At 39.2% G+C, this 20,009-nt stretch overlaps 1 long non-coding RNA gene across 2 annotated transcripts in view; it reads left to right on the top strand.

Moving 5' to 3' along the window:
* Window positions 1-14,980, top strand: part of LOC308657462 — a 37,567-nt gene extending 22,587 nt beyond the window's left edge. For both annotated transcript variants that reach the window (XR_014023931.1, XR_014023932.1), the window contains exons 2-3: window positions 14,326-14,391; window positions 14,700-14,980. This is a non-coding gene — a long non-coding RNA (uncharacterized lncRNA). The remainder of the gene's footprint in view (window positions 1-14,325; window positions 14,392-14,699) is intronic.
* Window positions 14,981-20,009: the final 5,029 nt, after the last annotated feature.

The following is a 20,009-nucleotide window of genomic DNA, read 5'->3' as shown; positions in this document are numbered from 1 at the left end:
GCTTAGGAGACTTGGAAATCCCTTTGAAATTAAATAAAATCATGGGTTTGAATGTGTATAAATATATATATTTTTTTCTGAGACACGGACAGACTTATATTTTTCATCAGATTGTAAGGGGATTGAGATCCAGAAAGGATTAAAAAGCAACTGGCCTAGAAAGGGAAGAACCTCAGCCCTGGCTCTAACATGTAACCATCATTTCCTTAACTCAGATGGGAACTCAGGCAGGAGGTGGCCTGTGTTTCTGATCCTGCTGCTCCACAATCAGTGTGCTTCCATATCTGATTCCATCTCTGGTTCTTCTTTCTCCTAAGTTACTCTTATATCTTCATTTTGAATTCCTAATAAGGAACATTGGGTTGGTCCAATAAATGACTATTGTTTCTGTTGGAGTGTACCTTTCTGCTGGGGCCCCTCAAAAGTTTTTGAATATTCATTGATTTTTAACAGCAGTCCATTGGGTCAAGCAATGGACCAACAACCCACTTGGCTCTAATTTGTTATGCCTGGTTGGAGGCTGGGGAGAGTCGCTGGGAGCAGATGTGGCCACAGCTATCTAAAACCTTGTCAAGGAATTCTCCTGGAAGAGACTGACTGAAAGGACATTTCCTGAGAAGTCAGTTGCAGGTGTGATGGTCCTTGTCCTCAAGTATGAGAGATACATTTAGGGGAGGATATTGGATCAATCTATGCATTAACTTGCCAGGTCCCTCTTGGGATAGGTTAATAAAATCATGAGTTGTGGGGCTGGGGTTGTGGATCAGTGGTAGAGTTCTGGTCTTGCATGTGTGAGGCACTGAGTTTGATCCTCAGCACCACATAAAAATAAATAAATTATATAAAGGTACCATGTGTATCTACAACTAAAAATTAAATTAAAAAAAGAAATTTAAAAATCACTAGTTGTGTTTAGGACCCCCCCCCTTGTATGTCCATGGAATATAAGGCCTATTTAAAATCTGAAACTATCATTATTCGTGTTAACTTGTCTCTGTTAACTGGTGACAGTGACCAGGAAGCACAGACACTAGAACAAAGTGTCTTTATTTGTGGTTCATTATAGACTCTTACTTGCCACAAGTGAGGTGCCAGGGATTCAAAGGCAAATAGGACTTGCAACTTTTCCTTGCAGAGATCATGCTAGAATAAAAGTTATATTGTTTGATATAATGAGCAGAGTTCAACTGGAAATGGGCTGGAAACCAGAGGGCCAGAATTCTGGCTCTGACTCTGTCACTTACTGGTTGTGTACACTTGGCTCCAGTATTTAAATATTCTGAACCTGATTTTAAGGCTCTTTCTTTATTTTAGAATGGAGACAAGGAAACTTACCCTACTTGGTTCTGTGGTTGTCAAAAGGACTAAATAAGATAATATATGTGAAAGTACTTTACTGTCAATTTCTAAAGCAAAACAACGCTTGGAAAAATCATTGCCTTAGTTTTGGGTATTATTGGCAGAACAGAACCCTTCATTACTGGCGCCATTCTAGTTCCTATCATTAAATGCATTGTTTGTCCTCTCGAGGTCTTTGTGAATATGTTTAAATGAAATCTGATCACGTTGGAAAAGTGTGTATTTTAATGGTATGCATTTAGTTCCGAAGAACATCTGATAAAGGCTTTAAAAGTTTTAAAGTACAAACTGAATTTTAAAAGTGCCAGTTAAAAGTTAATGAAGCAGGACCCACCAGGAGAGAGGGACTGTTTTTCTAAGAGTGAGATAGTGCCTCTGTCTTTTGCAAGAAGAAAGTTAGTAACCCTCAGAATTAGACTAGACATTTCCCAAGGGATTGATTGGTACAATGCCTACAGCTTTATTCAATTTTTTATAGAACTTTTGATCACGGGTGCCCAAAGTTCCTGGACAATTATGATTTTAAATGACTTATTCATACTGAGTCAAGTGCATGAACAAGAAGTCTGATTTTAACCTGGTGAGGTGAAGTCTGTGAGTTAGTCTTTCACAAAGGAAAATAGAGCGGGCTTTCTTTGAAGGCCTTTTGAGTTTCTGCATGTCTAGAGCACTGTCCGTCCTGCTGAGGGCTTACATATTCTTGAGTGGAACTGTCTTCCCAGCAGGAGTGTAAGACCCTTTGGGAACAGGAACTGTGTTACATGCCTAAAAATACTTATAGTCCTGCAGTGGATAGCACAGGAAGTCGCATAACCACAATGAGGCAGAATTCTGAACCGGGGGTAGTCATCTAACTTGGCCCTTTCTGGGTTCCAGAATATTGTTGATGGGAGGTATGCTCCGGTGGACTACTGTGGCAGCATTTGAAATGGTTCCTTAACTTTGGATTTTATGAAGACAACAGAAAAATCTTTTGACAATGACTGAGTCAACAGATTGTGATGAGGGTCATACACAGTTTACCAGTTATATTTAGAAACAAGGAACTAAAACAAACACCCTAGTCATATTTACCATGGATTTCCTTGAACTAAGGAATCGGCAATAATGGTCTGCCAGCATTGAGGATAAAGAACGTTGACTCTTGAGTCAAGCAGACTGGAGTCGGAATTTCAGCTCCACCATTAACCTAAGCTGTGGCTTTGGTTGGTTTACTTGATTCCACTAAACCCCTGTCTTATGGTCAGTAACATGGGAACAACAATAGTACTCCCTCTATAGAGGTTGTTATGAAGATTAAGAGGAGACCTATGTTAAAGTGCTTAGCGGGGTGGATGGCACAGGAGATCGAAGGCTGGTGGCTTTATTAGTCAAGGGAATGGTTTTTGAGTGGCTTCAGGTGGCAACCCATTTACTGTGCTCCAAATTGTCTTTGTCTCAAGAGCTCTGTGCTGGGCTTCCCCTCTCCCCTTTTTCTTTATTAGTCACTATAAATCATCTGGTTTTAAAGTCCCTGTCTCCACCCTGAGTTGGAGATGTATGCATCCATCCTGTATGCAGGATCAGGGTGATTCCGAATGCCGAATACCATGGTGATTGATCGGAGCAGGAGGATTTAATGTCTCTAGGCCCAAAGAGACTTTTTTTTTTTTTTTTTTTTGCTGGTGATGCAAACTGAAAACAGATTCCCAGCCATCTCAGACAGGGCTCCCGGTGCACAACATCATTACATAGCCCAGCAACAGAGACTCAGACATTATAGTTTAATCATTTAGTGCCCAAAGCCATATGGCAGAAGGCAATTTACTGCTTGATCCTGAAATGGCTCCATTAAATGAATGCCTTTTGATTTAATAATCATTAGCATTACACAGAATTACACAGATGCTGACACTAAGTATGGGCTTCAGGGAGAGGTGAAACCGGATTGCCCTTTCATGTTCTGAACTTTGTAGGTAGGCTTCTGTTTGAATTGACATCTTCTGAGTTATCCCAAAGTAAGTGTGTTTTTTAGTATTAGGGATCACTGACTTCACAAGAAAATTGGCTTCTTTGCTAAGCCTGGTTAGTTTGGCTGGGTAGAAAGAGAAAGGATGGAGTGTGACTCATTCCAGATAAACCTGTGATGGGTTGAATCCCCAGGGACAAGATATCTTGTCCTCCAACTTTGAATCAAACAGTGGTATTCTCTTTGAATTCAGAGTTCCTGGAGAGTATGGACTGCTTTTTGTGCTCAAATCCCCCACATCTGACGGTAATACGTGTTTGTTGAGTGAGTGAGTGAATGAATGAATGAATGAATAAAGCATCTGTAATGGGCCAATGCAGGCATTAGAATATATGCTTAATAAGTGTAGAAGGGAATGACATGGCTTGCCAGAAAGACAGTAAGTACCAATGAAGCCTTAGTTACCAATCACAGAAGTGTTCGTGCAAGGAGAAGCCAGTGAAGCCAGTGAATAAGAGCTTGCTAAAACAGAAAGTCATGACTAAAGACTGAGAGTTTCCCTGTACACACACACACACACACACACACACACACACACACACACACACAATAAAGTCAATTCTTTGTGATAAAGCCAATCCTTTGTGTTAAAGAAATTCTCTATCATTACTGACATTCCTTTCATGAGTCAAAATGTTTCTGTCTGTTTCAAAATAGCCCCTTTATTTCTATACTATATTTTGAGCACACTTGTATTTTTCTGGGAAGGCAGTAGGCGAGAAAGATGTGCTTTCTGCCAACAGCCACTCACCTTTTCTCGATGTTCATTACATGCAGTATTTCCAAAGTGACATATCCAGGCCATCCCATAATAGATTTCGCTGGTAGCAAGTATGCAAATGAAGGTTTGAGGTGAATTCAGTTCTTGAGTCCCACATGCTCGAATGTTCTTATAAATATTTCACTACCCTCTAATAAAATCTCTCTTTTCCTGGGATGGAGAAGAGTATTCGTTTCCTTTTCACTTTCAGTAACTTCTCTGCAATCACAGGAGGAATTAAGCCTTAATACATTGACAGTAGCCTTGAAAACTTCAAAACCATCAATTACTCTCAGCCCCACCTTAGAAGTATTAAGTGAAAGCCATCAGGCAAAGATTATAATTAGAGATTGAAAGTGCTGACCAGAGAGCTCATGGGCCTTTCAAAATACTCCCAGGAGCTTGCTCAATTTCAAAAGGCTACTGGAAAGAACAGAAAGCCAACAGGGAGGGGGTGGGGGACCTCTAAGAATTGCAGGGTAGGGGAAGGTCGCTGTTAGAATGTATTTTGATTAGAGAGTTATCCCCAAAGTTGTCTGGTGAGATCTTTTCTACGAAAAGTCTACAAGGTCAAGTTGAATGACATCCAGAAGTTTCTTTTTGTATCCCATCTTTTGCATGTGGGAATCAAGAAGCTTAATTCTACTGTGTGAAATAATGGAAGACCAGTGGGTGCCCATATGGGAATGATTTCCTGGTATGAAGAATTAGAAAGCAGGGCCTAAGCACTTGCCTATTAACTTGTGGAAATCTTGTTAGAACTGAATAAGGTAGTGTGGTTTCCATGTCTGACACCCTCAATAAGATGCCTGTGATTTTCAGCATGTGAGGTCTAAACCTGAACACACAACTGACGTGCTTTCTGCCAACAACCACTCACCTTTTCTCGATGTTCATTACATGCAGTATTTCCAAAGTGACATATCCAGGCAGTGACATATTCAGGCAGTGACATATCCATTAGGGAGAGCTTTCTCTGTACCAGGCACCAGGATGACATGGAGACACAAAGCCTTGCCTCGCCCTCAGCCGCTCGACGTCTGTTTGGGTGGAAAGTGGTTTCCTATTGGTACAGCAGTCAGGTCAGGACTTCCTTCTCTGGATAGTAGGGCTAAGCAGAGTCAGCCTGAGGCCACAGAAGAGAAAATATGGCTTCCTTTTGTTTTGACCTCGTTCCCCTTTCCATGGCATCCTTGATGGAAGTGGCCAAGTGCCCCTTTCTGAAAAAAAAGCTTAAGTGATTGACTTTTAAACTACACATTCAAATGTGATGGTGAACAGTATATATGCATATATAATTTTTTTTAACTGAAACAGTAATTGTACATACTTATGGGATACAGTGTGACATTTCAATACATGGATACAATGTGTAGTGATCATATCAGGTTGATTGGCGTATCTATTTCTCCAGATATTTATCATTTCTTTGTATTGGGAGCATTCAAAACCCTCTCTACTAGTTACTTTTAAATATTCAATTAATTGTCATTCTTATGGTTGGGTGTCAGGTGTCCCCCAAAAGTTCACCAGTAAGACAATGCAAGAAGGCTTGGAAGACAAATGATTGGGTTGTAGCCTTAACATGATCAGTGAATTAATCCCTTGATATGGATTAACTGGAAACTGAAGTGGTAGGGTGTGGCTGGAGGAGTGAAATTGGGGGCATGGTTTTGGGGTTTATATTTGTATCTGCCGAGTGGAGATCTCTCTCTCTCTGCTTTCTGATCATCATGTGAGCTGCTCTTCCCTCTGCCACACTCTTCCACCACGATGTTCTACCTCACCTTGAGCTCCAAGGAATGGAGTCTGCTGTCTATCGATTGAGACCTTTGAAACTGTGAGCCCCCATATAAACTTTTCCTTCCCTGCAGTTGTTCTGGTTGGTTCTTTAAGTCACAGCAGCAAAAAAGTTGACAAAACAGTCATCACACATAGTTACCCTATTGTACTATAGAACATTAGAAGTTATTCCTCCTACCTGACTCCACCCCTGTACCTGTACCCATCCTTCGTTCATCCTCCCCTACCCCTTCCCAGGCTCTAGTAAACTCTGTTCGGTTCTCACCTCTATGAAATCAGATTTTTAATTTCTCTATATAAGGGAAAACACTTGTATTTGTCATTCAATGCCTTATATATTTCACTTAACATAATGTCCTCCAGTCCCATATAAGTTGCTGCAAATGACCCAATCTTATCATTTTTTGTGGCTGAATAGTCATTGTGTATATATACCACATTTTCTTTTATCCATTCATCTGTCAGTGAACACTTAGATTATTCCACATCTTGTCTATTGTCACTAGTGCCACAATAAACATATGAGTGCAGATGTTTCTCCAACATACTGATTTTATTTCCTTTGGATATTTACTCAATAGTGAGATGTTTGGTAGTTCCATTTCTAGTTTCTTTCTTTGTTTTTTTTTTTTTTTCTGTAGTACTGGGATACTGGGGATCAAACTCAGAGTCTGACACATGCTAAGCAGTTGCTCTACCACTGAACCACACACTTGGTATTTTTTTGTTTCATTTTTAGATAGTCTTTTGCTGAGTTGCCCAGGCTGGCTTCGAATTTTCGATTTTCAGTCTCCTTAGTAGCAGGCATTACAGGTATGTGCCACCATGCCTGCACATTTCTAGTCTTTTGAGGAACATCCATACTGTGTTCCACAATGGTTGTATTGATTTGCATTTCCACCAGTAGCATATGAAAGTACCTCTTTCTCCTCATTCTCACCAGTATTTGTTATTTTTTGTCTTTTTGATAATAGTCTTTCCAACTGGGGTCAGATGACATCTCATTGATTTCATTTCCCTGAATTAGTAATGTTGAATACTTCTTTATGATGGTGTTGGTCATTGTGTATTGTCTTTAGAAATATATATTCATGTCAGTTGTTTATTTTAAAGCAGATTGCTTTTTTTTTTACTTTTTTTTGCTGTTGTTTGAATTCTTGATATATTCTGCAAATTAATTTCTTCTTGGACATTTTACAGATATTTTCTTCTACTTTGTAACTTGTCTCTTCACTTTGTTATTTCCTTTGTTGCGAAGCTTTTTAGTTTGTGACAAGGATGATTTATTTACACTGGCAGTAATTTTTTTTGGTAACTTTTTTAGTTTATAAGCTTTTTTAGGTTAAAAATGTCATTTCAGGAAGAGTCAGATTTGGGGTATAGTCTAAATTTTGTTATTGGTGAATTTTGATGACCTCTCAAAAGCACGTATAATAAGTAAACATGATCATTAATGTTAGAAATTGGTTTTCTATCTGTAACAGCATAGAAAATAAAAGGAAGCATAAGGCAGCTTCATATTCTAGGGTATAAATTTAGGTGGGAACATAAAAGATCAAAAATATAAGTTAGCATATTGGCTTGCAAGTGCCACGTTATGGTTGGGATATGAGGTATTCAAAAGCTCCTGGGTCAATGCAGGAATGTTCTCAGGTGAAATGATTGGGCTTAGCAGCCCTAACCTAATCAGTCCATCTTAGTTTGAATGGACACCCTGGGTGGTAACTATAGGCAGATGGGGCATGACTGGAAGAGATGGGTCGTTGGAGTTACCCTGGAAGGATTGTTCTTCCCTGCGGCCAGCCTGCCTGCGGGCCTGTCTCTTTCTGGCTGTCTTTCTCTGCGTCCTTGCTGACCCTGCCTTAGGCTGGGCAGCTTTTCCTCGGTTAAGCCTTTCCCTGGACGATGGCTGTCTCACTTTGGGCCCAGAGCAATGGAGTCAGTGTCTATGGACTGAGACCTTTGAAACCCTAAGCCCAAATAAACTTTCCTTTCTCTAAGTTGTTCTTCTGGGGTATTTTCTTCACAGTGGTGAAAAGCAGACTAATACAAACCCATTGCTAAATTCTCCAGAGTTTTGCAAACTGGTTATTTAAACATAGCCATTAAGAAAAATTAAATTATATAGATTTGTATTTAAATTATGCTAACCACAAAAGTAATACATAGACAACACTCATCCCTTCCTAATGACTTTACTCCATTTAACTATTATTCATTGTATCTGAAAGTAGGAAATGCCCTGTAACGCGAGCCTAGTGAATCTCTTCTGGACAGCCACGGGTGAAGTCATCGTGGTGTCTCCAAATCGGCCACTGGGGAGCATTCACACGCGGAAACTGACAAAGTCTACCGAACAGGGCTTTTCTTCTCTCCCCAGAGTCAGCAGCTGAACACTGACCAACACAGTATTGCATATACATATAGAGGGGAGGAATGATCTCCAAAAACTATGCGTGGCTCCTGCGATCACCTCCGGTTTGCTCTGAAGCAAACTCGTTCTATGTGGGTCAGGAGCCCCCTCGGGGATATTTAAAACCAGGACAAGTCACAAAATGCCCACATGTCCCTGAACGTTTTTATACAGGTGAAATCAGGTTAACATGAATATTAAAAGCCTCTTCAAAGGTGAAAGGAAATTTAAAAAAAAAAAAAAGCATCAGCAAGCTGGAGGGGCGGGTAGGGGTGCGTGTGCGCATGCGCTTGGGCCTCCAGCTGGTTCTGGCCGAGTAGGCGGGAAATGGTTGGATGAACTTAGTGATCTCCTGGAAAGTCAAGGGCCTTTCTGTGCTGCTCTTTCAGCTGTTAGCTGAAACCCCAGGCACAAGGTGTTCCCTTTGATCTTGCTGTAGAGCTGTATCACAGAACTAAAAAAATTTAAAAATGCAGGGTAATAGGATGTATTTGGGTGCCTTCCTGGAAGTGGGGGAGGGATGTCTTTGAACCAGAACTCCACAAGGCTGGTCTTTCTACCCCGAATCATGGCAGACCTCTAAAACTCTCCTCTGGAGAAAACAACGAAAACAAAACAAACGAACAATGAGTTGTGGTGCTTTAAACATACACAGAAATGGTATATATAACACTGATAACATGAAAATTCAAAATATTCTGAAGAAAAGGTGAAGATGATAAGTTTAATATAACATAGGAAACACAAAGTAGAAATATTAAAAATAGTGGTATCTTCTCATTCTTGAAATTCACAAAATCTTCCTGGAGAGAATGAAGACAGGTGCCTGTTTTAATCAAGGGAAGTTTTTCTTGATGTAAAGGAAACATAACTTCAAAAAATATTTAAAAAAAAAACAAGATCAATAATAGAGGTAAGGTGGCCATGGCAAGTGATAGGGAGTTTGGGGGAAATACAAGAATAAAATAAGAATTGAGTCCTAACAATTCTAACAGAGGAGTCCAGTGTGAGGTGCCAGATGGGCAGTTAGAACCGGGAGGACCATCATGGAGCATGGTGGGGACAGAAGACAAAGGGAAGGCTGTGGCCCCAAATTTGATTCATCCATTGGGCTGCTGCTGGTGTCAGATGAGGAGGGGCTCTTGGTTATATGAGAGGTGCTCCTGTAACATACAGACACCATATTCACCAATGCCAAAGGGCCAAGTTTTTCGCAGTGGTACAACTCTGAAATGGCTCTTACAAGGGATGGCATCAGACTCGTTGCCTGGGCGACAGTCATTGTTGGGCATATGGAAGCAGGAACATTGACATTCATACAATGATTCTGTGTTGTTTAAATAAATACATATTTATAGCCTATGAATTTAACATAACAGAAAATTAAAATTTCTAGTAAGAAAGGCTGGTGTCATGGTTTAATTGGTGTTTTTTTGTCTTCTTTAAATAATGGTGTATCTTAAAACCAATGGCACATTAGATTGGTGACATATAGGTTAATCTGCGATTTATGTATCTAAATCATTTATAAATTTGTGTCTTATACACACAAATTTGGGTCTTCTCATTTAATACTTCTGTTGAGGTCAGAAGTAATGTGTAGTTAGGTTGATGAAAGTGATCACCTGAGGTCACTATTCTGGGTTCAGAACTGGTCAAACCACTTACTGAATTTGTTTCTTCTTCATTTATAATAATACATGTCCTAAAAGAGATTTTTTTTTGGCTTAGGGATGGATACCAAGATTATAATTATATGCAGATAGGTGATTTTCTGGATTTTCCCCCTTAGTTTCAAAGGGCTGAGCCATCTTCTCATCAGTCCTCTTTGCAGAAGTGAACTGCCAGTCAGTCTGATAGACCAGGGTCCTCCTCTGTGGGCAGCTGGATGAATCCCCTTCATTTGGTATCTACTCCCAAATGCCCCTACAAGCAGAATGAATGACATGCATAAAGATGCAATGATCCAAAAGTTAAAATTTATTTGGAGATCACAAATAGGTCACTTCTCTGAGTGGTTTGGGTATGCAGGAGAAGGGTGACAAGATGGCGAGTTACACTGGTACTATGTAGTTGTGGGCACAGGTTGCCATCTGCATACTCTTCATGCTGACATTCACATACAAATCAGTGTGTGGCGAATCTTTTGTTAATTGGACTAAGCAGGCTAAGGAGGGAATGGGAGGCTTCTAGGCAGTGATGCAAAATTCTTGGCAACTCTCAAAACACGTTGGCTTCTCTTCCAGGTGCACAGATGCAGGGCATAATCCATTTCACAGCTGGTGGCCTGTTCTATTTTTCAGATGGGATTGAAGAGAAGGAGGTAGGAAACCTATCCTCTAATGGCACAGCAGAGGCAGTAGTGGAAAGAAGGGGATCTAGTTTATTTATTTCCCTTTCATTAGGTTCCTGAAAAAAAAAATATACAGACTGAGGATTTAATTGCACTGTTTGTTTCTATCTCTAAAAAAAGCTGAATTAGTAATTGCATTAACTTGTTACTGTGCTTTGCTCTTACAGGGTAATATAATTTTAACTGCTGCCTCCTAATTATGTGGTTTTCATTGTTTCGAAATCCCATTTAGCATGCACTTCGTTTTCACTTTTATGAAGTACATGGTGGAAAAAGGGAGGCCAACATCTTTGAAAGACCCAACTGAACTGAAGCTATGATTTGCCCAAAGCCATTACCTACTGTGACAAGCTGGATGCTGCTGTGATTTTTATCCTTCTTTGATGAATAATGCTGTTGGCAAAGACCATATGTTGTGTTGCTCACTGGAGTCCAGAGGCACTGCACAACCCAGGGCTAATCACATCAAGCTGGTGGTGGTTTTTATTGGGTGGCAGTAATGGCAGAACTAATGACAGTCATTAAAATCTTGCTGCAAACAGCCATGGGCCTTCAGACCACAGTTGTCTCAGAATGTGTCAAGGGCATGTTACTCCTAAAGCTGTCTGGAAGGAATGGCCCATCGTCCCTTGTTCTTCCCAGTGAAAACATTGCCTTTGAAAATTGCAAGTTAAACAGAAGGAGCCCGAAAGGCCCTGGGCTTCCCTCGATCTAGCATCTGCAGTGTGGTGCTTTGGGTGTTTCCAGATATTCTCTGGGTGAGAATTAAAATGAACTCCTCCAAAGCTGAACTCTTCCATAGAAAGGTAGAAGAAGATAACTTTTGGGGTTTTCCACTTCAATTCAATAAGTACAAACTTTTTAATACCTGGATGTCTACACAGTGTTAAGAGCCAGGAAGGATTTGGAGAATAGGATAGTTGGCGGTTCTGTGAGACTTACTCTCTGGATAGGGAGCATCTATGCACAAGGAAGTCTACAATGCAAGGAGGGGACAGCGTGAATAAGGTCCTTCTGGCTAGAGCCTGGGGCTGTACTGACATTCATGTCTATGTGTGTGTTTGTTGTGGTGTCTGTGCGTGTGTGTGTTGGGGGGGGGGAGGTATTTTATGCATATGCCCTTTCTTGGTGAGAATAACATTTTATCTTCTTCCTGTACAACCGTCCCTTTAAAATATCAAGATACCCTAAGACCAAGGCAAGTTTTTTTTTTAGGTTATATATAGAGAAAACCTTGCACAAAGAAGAAACAGATGAAAGATGAACCTTAGATTTTTTACATTGCTTGACTCATGAAGAACCATGACTCAGACAATAACTCCAGGGCAAACTGAAATTTATAGCTATTTTCTTAACTCAGGGAAGACACTGTTTATAGTAGATCCTCTGAGTGCCAAAAATATACTTTTATAGATTGGTTCTAACCCATAGGGTTCTACCTGCAGGAGCACAAATATTGATAGAAGATAATAGGAAAATAAAATAATTTAGCATAAAAACAAAGCTAAAAAAACAGAACTGGAACTTGAGAGTTGGACTCTTGCTCCAAACTTTTTTTTCCACCATGTTATGTTGTTCTGAGATCATAAATTAAGCCCACTCCCCTTACTTTTCTTGAGGAAAGAATTCTAGAGAGTACGATTCATTCAAAATTCTGTAGCTAATGGCTGTGGCTGGACTTCAAATCCAGATTTCCAAACTTGTCCTAACCTCTTTGCATAACACAAAACCATAAAGGATATAAGTTTGAACTAACAACACTATAGAATTCCTCCACATAATATTGTTCCTCTAGGAAAATGTCACATGACAAGATTTCTACAGATTCATTTTAAAGAAAGTAATTCAGCAAGAACTAAAACATCGACTATGCATTGGGTCCTTTAATTACATGAATTAAATCATTTAATCCTCTGACCTAATATCTCAGGTGACTATGATTAATTTTCTCTTTTTATCATTGGAAAAACTGTGGTACAGAGAGGTTGTTATCTGGCCATGGGTGCACAGCTAGAAAATGGTGGTCTGGGATATTAACTTAAGTCTAAGACCCTGGAACCTGCCTCTTAGGTACTCTGTTGTGAAGACAGAATATACAAATATTTGGGAATCAAGTCAGTACCCCAGTGAAATTACATTTTCTTAGTAAACACTTTTAACAACTGAACAATTAATAATGAAAATAGCAGTATGGGGTGAATACTCAGGTCAATTAAGCATATAAGGAATGTATATACATATTATATAGTCACTAGCTAAGTGCATCTACTACTTGGGTCCCCAAACCATAACAGGTTTAAAAATTACTTGTGACTGTATTTTTTTAAAAAAAACATAAACCATGCATTACACAAACTCATTCAGACTGGTATATTTATTATTAGTTTGACCTATGAAAATTTCTAATACATTATACACTTCCTTTCATAATCACTTAATAATGATACTTTGGAATTCTGAAAAATTCTGTACACAATGAGATAACACACAGCCTTAGAAAAGTCATTTGAGACAATATAGGTGAACCTCGGAGGCATTATGTTAAGTGAAACAAGCTAGGCACAGAAATATAAATATTGAATAGTCTCACATGTTTACTTTAAAAAAGTTAAATGCATAAGAGTAGAGTTGAAGAGTGGTTACTAGGGGCTGGAGGTGGGTGAGGATGGGGAATGGGGAAATGTCAACCAAAAGGTTCCAAGTTTTAGTGACACAGGAATAATAAGTTTTGGTGATCTATTGTACGGCATGGTAAATATAATTAATGATAAGGTATTATTATTATTTCAAAATTGCTAAAAGACAAAAGAAAACAACAAAACATTAAAAATGTTCTCATCACACACACAAAAATGAGTCTATGAGGGATGAATAGGTAAATGAGTTTGATTTAATCATGGCACAACTACATACATCAAAACATCCTGTCGAATTCCTTAAATACATACAATTATTATTTGTCAATCAAATAATTTTATTCCAAGGAATATGGGTTGTCTTAATTATTTACATGACATATCAGAACAGTGAAGAATGAATATACTTTTTCTCACTCTTGCAGAGGTGGGAAGTTGAATGAGGGGGTTTCAGATTCCCTGGAGTGAAGTGGTTAGAGTCTGGACCAGGGTAGTCTCTCCTGACTTTAGAATGGGGGTCATGGAAAAGATTATTGAATGAGCACTACCTTTGGAGTCAGACAGGCATCCTGCCACATTACCTTCAGTTTCTCTGGGTGAAACTCAGCTATCTATAGAATTTGTGGTCAGTTAAGACTGTGCTCAAGGAATTCTTCTGGGTTTTTTATGTTCAGAGACTGAAGAGGTGTTGCTTTCTCTTATTAGAAGATTTTGCTAATTAAGTGGAGAACATGCATAGTGAATGAACAGAAAATCCTGAGTTGGCGTAAAGTATTACATTTCCATACAATACACCATCTTTCCAAGCCCCTCTGCATTTGCAAGAGTTATCTGATGTGCAGCTTATAGAGAGCTGATTAGTCAAGAAGGCTTGGGGGAATGCAAATAAGCTGCCAGCTAGATTCATGGCAAAGAAATAAACCCCCCAAAACAAACAATCAAACAAACAAAACCTTTTTTTCCCTTTTTAATCTCCTTTTTTTTTTTTTAAAGTGCAAATTCTACCAAGAACGTCAGAAGTTTCCCAACTACAAGAAAATCAAGGGCTTTACATTTAAGGTACATCAAATATTTCTAGCTACATTTGTCTTTCAAAATAAATTAAAATGAATAGTACTCATCTGTTAGTGCATACTGAGCCCATTCTGCATGGCAGACACTATAGAACCATGATCTAGTTTACTACTGATAACAACCACAGAAAGCAGATATTACTATCTTGAAAATTGTAACAACTGCTGTCACATGGTATGGTTATTTGGACTTAGAACTGAGACCACCTGTGTCAATATGACTTGTTCCATGAAAAACTTTGCCTTAGAAAGATAAGACTGTCAACCAATAAATAACTTCTCTCTTTTCTCCAGGAAATTCCTGCTGATCTATTTATCTGTGATAACAGTCTTTGCACTCCGGGCAAACTGTTTGCTCTCATTACTCCGTGCTTTACCTATCAAGACTTTCTTGAAGACACTCAACTTGCTTGGGTCATGATCTTAGCCCAATTCTAGTCAATGCCTCCTTGAAAGACCCGGTTTAAGTCACCTGAACCCAGATCCCCAAACCCTATAAATACCTTGGCTTGACTTCCCTTTTCTGAGATACCATTAAGAATTTGTCAAAGTGGTATCTTCCTTCTTCAATTGCCTGGTAGTATTTTGGGGAATTCAATAATCCTCATTTCACAAACAAGTAAGGAGAATCCCAGAAACTCAGAAATTTGTTAAGTTCACTCCCTTAGTTAAGAAATGGAGTCAGAATTCCAACCCAAGAGTTTCTGAGCCCATTTTATGTTCCTGATCACTCTGCTACCTTGCTTTTCAGTTCGAAAGAAAATTAGTCAAAATTTCTGTCCTTTTGACAAATACCTGAGAAACATAACTTAAAAGCAAGGAAGGTTTATTTTGGGTTGCAGTTTTGGTCCATGGTTGCTGGGTCCCATCACTCTGGCCCGTGTTGAGGCAGAACATCATGGTGGAGAGCACATGGCAGGACGGAGCTGCTCACCTTCTGGTGGCTGAGAAGCAGAGAGAGAAAGAAACAGGGAGTGAGAGAGACCTAAGGATCAGAGAGCGAGACACACAGTTCCCAAGGGCACACCGCCAAGGACATACTCATTCCCTTCAACTAGGTTCCACCTCTGACAATTTCCACCACCTCCCAATAGTCCATTCAGCTATAAATTGATCAGTGAATTAATCCATTGATTAGATTACAGCCCTCATAATCCATTCACTTCCCAAAAGCCCCACTCTTGAACATTGCTGCATTGGGGAGCAAGTCTTCAACACGGAGCCTCAGGGAGACAATGCAGATCCAAACCATAACATTGTCTTCAATTTTCTCCCTGAACTTACTTGAATCTTTAAATTAAAAAGAAAATTCAAAGAATGATGTCTTAGTCTGCTCCTGATGCTATAACAAAATACTTTAGTAATACTTGGTAATTTTTAAATAACTGAATTTTTCTCTTATAGTTCCAAAGGCTGAGAAGTCCAAGATCAAGGCCAACAGATGAGTCTGACTCCTTCAAGTCTTTTCACAAGAGAACTAATCCCATTCATGAGGACTGAGCCCTCAAAATCCAATCACTTCCTAAAAGCCCCACCTCTTACTACTGTTGCCTTAGAGATTAAGCTTCAATATGAGTTTTGGAGGGGACACAAACGTTCATGCCATAGCAGTGGTTTAATTTACAGTCCAGTGAAAAGTGAGATGCCATGTGACCTTGCATATTTAATTAGCTATGGACATCTGGTTCTGTATTTCAGAATAAACCCTCAGTCACATTTGCTAAATGAGGATGTAAATCAAGCCAGTGCCACAATAACCAATCCTATAATTGGGGTGACTTTTAAAACTCTTAATAAATTATGCACCTGATATATTAGTTTCCTAGAGCTGCGGTAACAAATTAAAAGATAGTGGCTTAATCTAACAGAAAATTATTCCCTCAAAGACCTGAATGCTGTAAGTCAGTCCAAACTCCAGGTATCTTCAGGATCAGGGTTTCTCTCCTGGTTTCCAGTGGTCCCCAGCAACCCTTGATATTTCTTGGTTTGGTACCTCACAACTCCATATTCTGCCTTGATCTTCACATGGCTTTTTCCAGTGATTGTCTGATGCTTGTGGAAGTACATATATGGAAATTTTAAATAACTCATTCATATTATGGTTATGATGTAGACAATAGATTTTTTAACAGATTACTTTTCAGAAATATTTATCAAGAATTTATCTAGTGCCCTTGGTCTGTGCCTTCTTTTCTGTTTCTTAGAAGAGTACCTGACATTGGACTTACCGACCACCCCAATGCAGGTTGATTTCATCTTGAGATCTTTACTTTAATTACATTTTCAAAGACTCATATTCAGAATAAGATCATATTCTGAGGTTCCAGGTGGACATATCCCTTGGAGGTCAAAATTCAATCCACCACATCTAGTTAAGTTTATTATTACCCTTATGTTTTAATCAACATTATTATATCTAAAATGAAAATGCCAACCAAGAATAATATAAAGAAACATGTAACAGTAGCTCTTTTTAAAAAATATGCAGTATTTAAAACATGTTTTGATTGTGTTGTCCAGGCGGGCAGCTATTTGGTAAACTGAGGCAGAAGGATCTTAAATTCAATGCCAACCTGGGCAATTTTGCAAGACCCTGTCACAAAATAAAACAAAAAGGGCTGGAGATGCAGCTTAGTGGTAGAATATTTGCCTAGAACGTGATAGGCCCTGGATTTAATCCCAGTCTTGCAGGGAAAAAGGAAAAGATAAAAAACAACAACACTGTCTTTAGGGTATTCCAGTGATTGTCTGATGTCTGTGGAAGTACATATATGGAAATTTTAAATAACTCATTCATATCATTAGTTATGATGTAGACAATGCATTTTCGAACAGACTGTTTTTCGGAAACATTTAGCAAGCATTTACCTAGTGCACTTAGTATTCCAGGGACTAGGGGAGTACCAGAATGAGCTTTTATCTTCTCCAATTTGCAAAAAAAAAAAAAAGGAAAAAATGAGAAAGAAGATGATCAAGCAGCAACTTAACATGCAAAGACATATTGAAGCTCAAAATGCAGTCTTGTGTTGCGTGACAAGGGGGAATATATTCTGAGAAGTGCATCCTTAGGCAATTTTGTCATTGTGCAAATATCATAGAGAATACAGACTCATACAAACCTACAGGGCATAACCTATCCCACATCTAGTCTGTCTAGCTTACATAGGGTACAGCCTACTGCTCTAGGGCCTTAAAGAACAAAACAGCATAGATTCAATCAAATCAAGAGAAAATGCTGCAATCGAGATACATGATAAACACGAATTGTATGAGGCTGTTGCCAGCATAACACAGAGGAGCTTTGTTTTTAGAAGTAGAAGGAATATACTCTGAAATAATGATAAAAGTGTAGTAAATAGTAGATGCATAACCAGCGACATAGTTGTGTATTATTGTTATCATGTGTTACATACTATACATAATCACATGGGCTAGAATTTTTATGACACTGGCAGCTCAGTAGGATTGTTGACACCAGTGTCACCACAAACACACAATGTGCTGTGCTGCAATGTCACTAGGCAATAGGGCTTTTTTCTAGCATTGCTATAATCTTAAGGGACTACTATCGACTATGTGGTCTGTTGTTGGTTGGGATGATATATGGGGCATCTTTGGCTCTCTATGCTACTGGTAAAGACTCAAGAAACTCCTGCCTTGTTTCCATTATTGGAAACAGTACTAAAATAGTATTCTGAGGAGGATAATATTGTCATGCTCACTTTTCTTATGGGGGCAGAGGGTACTTTTATTGAAGTCTAACATACACATAAACAATAGCTGAATAATTGCCACCAAGGCAACACACTCATATCGCCAGCCCTTAGATAAGATAAAGAACATTACTGGCCCCTGGAAGTCCCTTTCGAGTCTCCACCATCCCCAATGGTCACTGCTCCCCTGATTTCCAACAGCAACAATGACTTGCCTATGTTTTAACTTTATGCATTGATATCACATAGCACTCATTATTTTGTATCTAATTTCTTTGATCAACATTATGTTTGCAGAAAAATTTCATATTCTAAATTGTGTGTATATATATATATATATATATATATATATATATATATATATGGCACAAATTTACTATTTCATCCAAGTCTACAATTCAGTGGCATTAAATATATCACATTCTTGTGCAATCACCATCCCTCTCCAGAACTTTCTCAACATACCAATCAGGAACTCTGTGCTCTTTAACAACTCCCCATTTTTTGTTCCACTACCAGTTCCTGTTAATTTTTATTCTACTTTCATCCTTTGTGAATTTTCCTATTCTGAGTAGCTCATATGAGTGGAATCATACAATATTGGTTCTTTTGTGTCTGGCTTATTGCTTCCCAGGTCCATTGTAACCCCTGTTTTATGGGCGAGGAAACTAAGATACAGATACATTAAGGAAATATGTGATGAGCCCAGTACATGAACCAGGCAGCCCGGCTCCAGAGCCTGAGCACTTTGGAGCTGTTAGGCTGTTTATCAATGGGTCTTGTATTCACAAAGACAATGAGAGTTATTCAATGTGGGCCAGCTGAACGGCACCGGCTCTGTCTCAAAGTCTATCTACCCAGAGTGGGACAACTTGAAATCCACATTTCTTTCTTGAGTTGCAAAAGGAAGAGTTGCCCTTTGTCTTCTTAAAAAGGCCAACTTTCCCTTTTAACTGCAGGCTCTTTCTTGACTGCTTCTGCTGTCCCTGCCATTTGTCTGTTTCTATGATACCTCTGCTCCCATCCCTGAGACCAGCTTCTTGGACCTCACTCTGGAGCCACCACTTGTCTTTTTGACAAACTAGATTGGGTACAATTCGTCATCCCTTGTAATTCTGTACAATTTGCTCCAATTATCAGTTTGGTGCAGAGCCTGCTGTTGACGTGCAAATTGGAAAAAATCCCTTTTGGAGCCAAAGATGTCAGTCTGGCTCTTGTTAGGACCAAAGGAGCCTGGAGGGCAGACACCAACCCATCCCATCCAGAGCAAATCCAGGAGCCAATGGAGACAGTCCAAGGTCCCTGTTTTTGAACAGTCAAGCCACAAAGGGCTCATGCATTTTTACAGATGGTTTGCAGATTTCTAACTTTTCTCTACCAAAAGCCCTGGATTCCAGCGTCTAAGGAAGTTGGGAGTCAAGAAAAGGCAGGTCATCATCACTCTTGGCTAGCCTGACTCACAGCAAAGGTGCTGTCCAACAACAGGCTGTTGTCCCTTGAATATAGAAATGGCACACAAACTATCAGCACATTTTAAATTTTGAACATTTGCAAACATAATGTCCCTTTTATACCTATCACCTAGTTTTAAAAATCATCAATGCTCTGACAGCAGATTTCTTTTTCCCAGCAGTATAATGATTTACATTATCTTTCAGGCCACATTTGTCATCAAAGACGACAAACAATCTAAATAAAATGTTGGCTCCTTCTTCTCTCTTGCTACTCAGACCTATCCACTCTTTTCTCTTGTGTGATCTCTTCCATTTAAATGCCATCTGTACTTGTCACAACTCGCTTGGTTGCAAGTAACAGAAACTCAACTATCTGAAGCATAAATGAGCATTCATTGATTTGCACAATCATGAAGTTAACTTCAGGAATGACAGTA

This window comes from Spermophilus citellus (assembly GCF_964194105.1).
Source record: "Spermophilus citellus genome assembly, chromosome: 10".
Taxonomy (NCBI): domain Eukaryota; kingdom Metazoa; phylum Chordata; class Mammalia; order Rodentia; family Sciuridae; genus Spermophilus; species Spermophilus citellus.
Note: the sequence above shows the minus strand (reverse complement) of the source record. Positions and strands in the feature narration are given on the sequence as shown.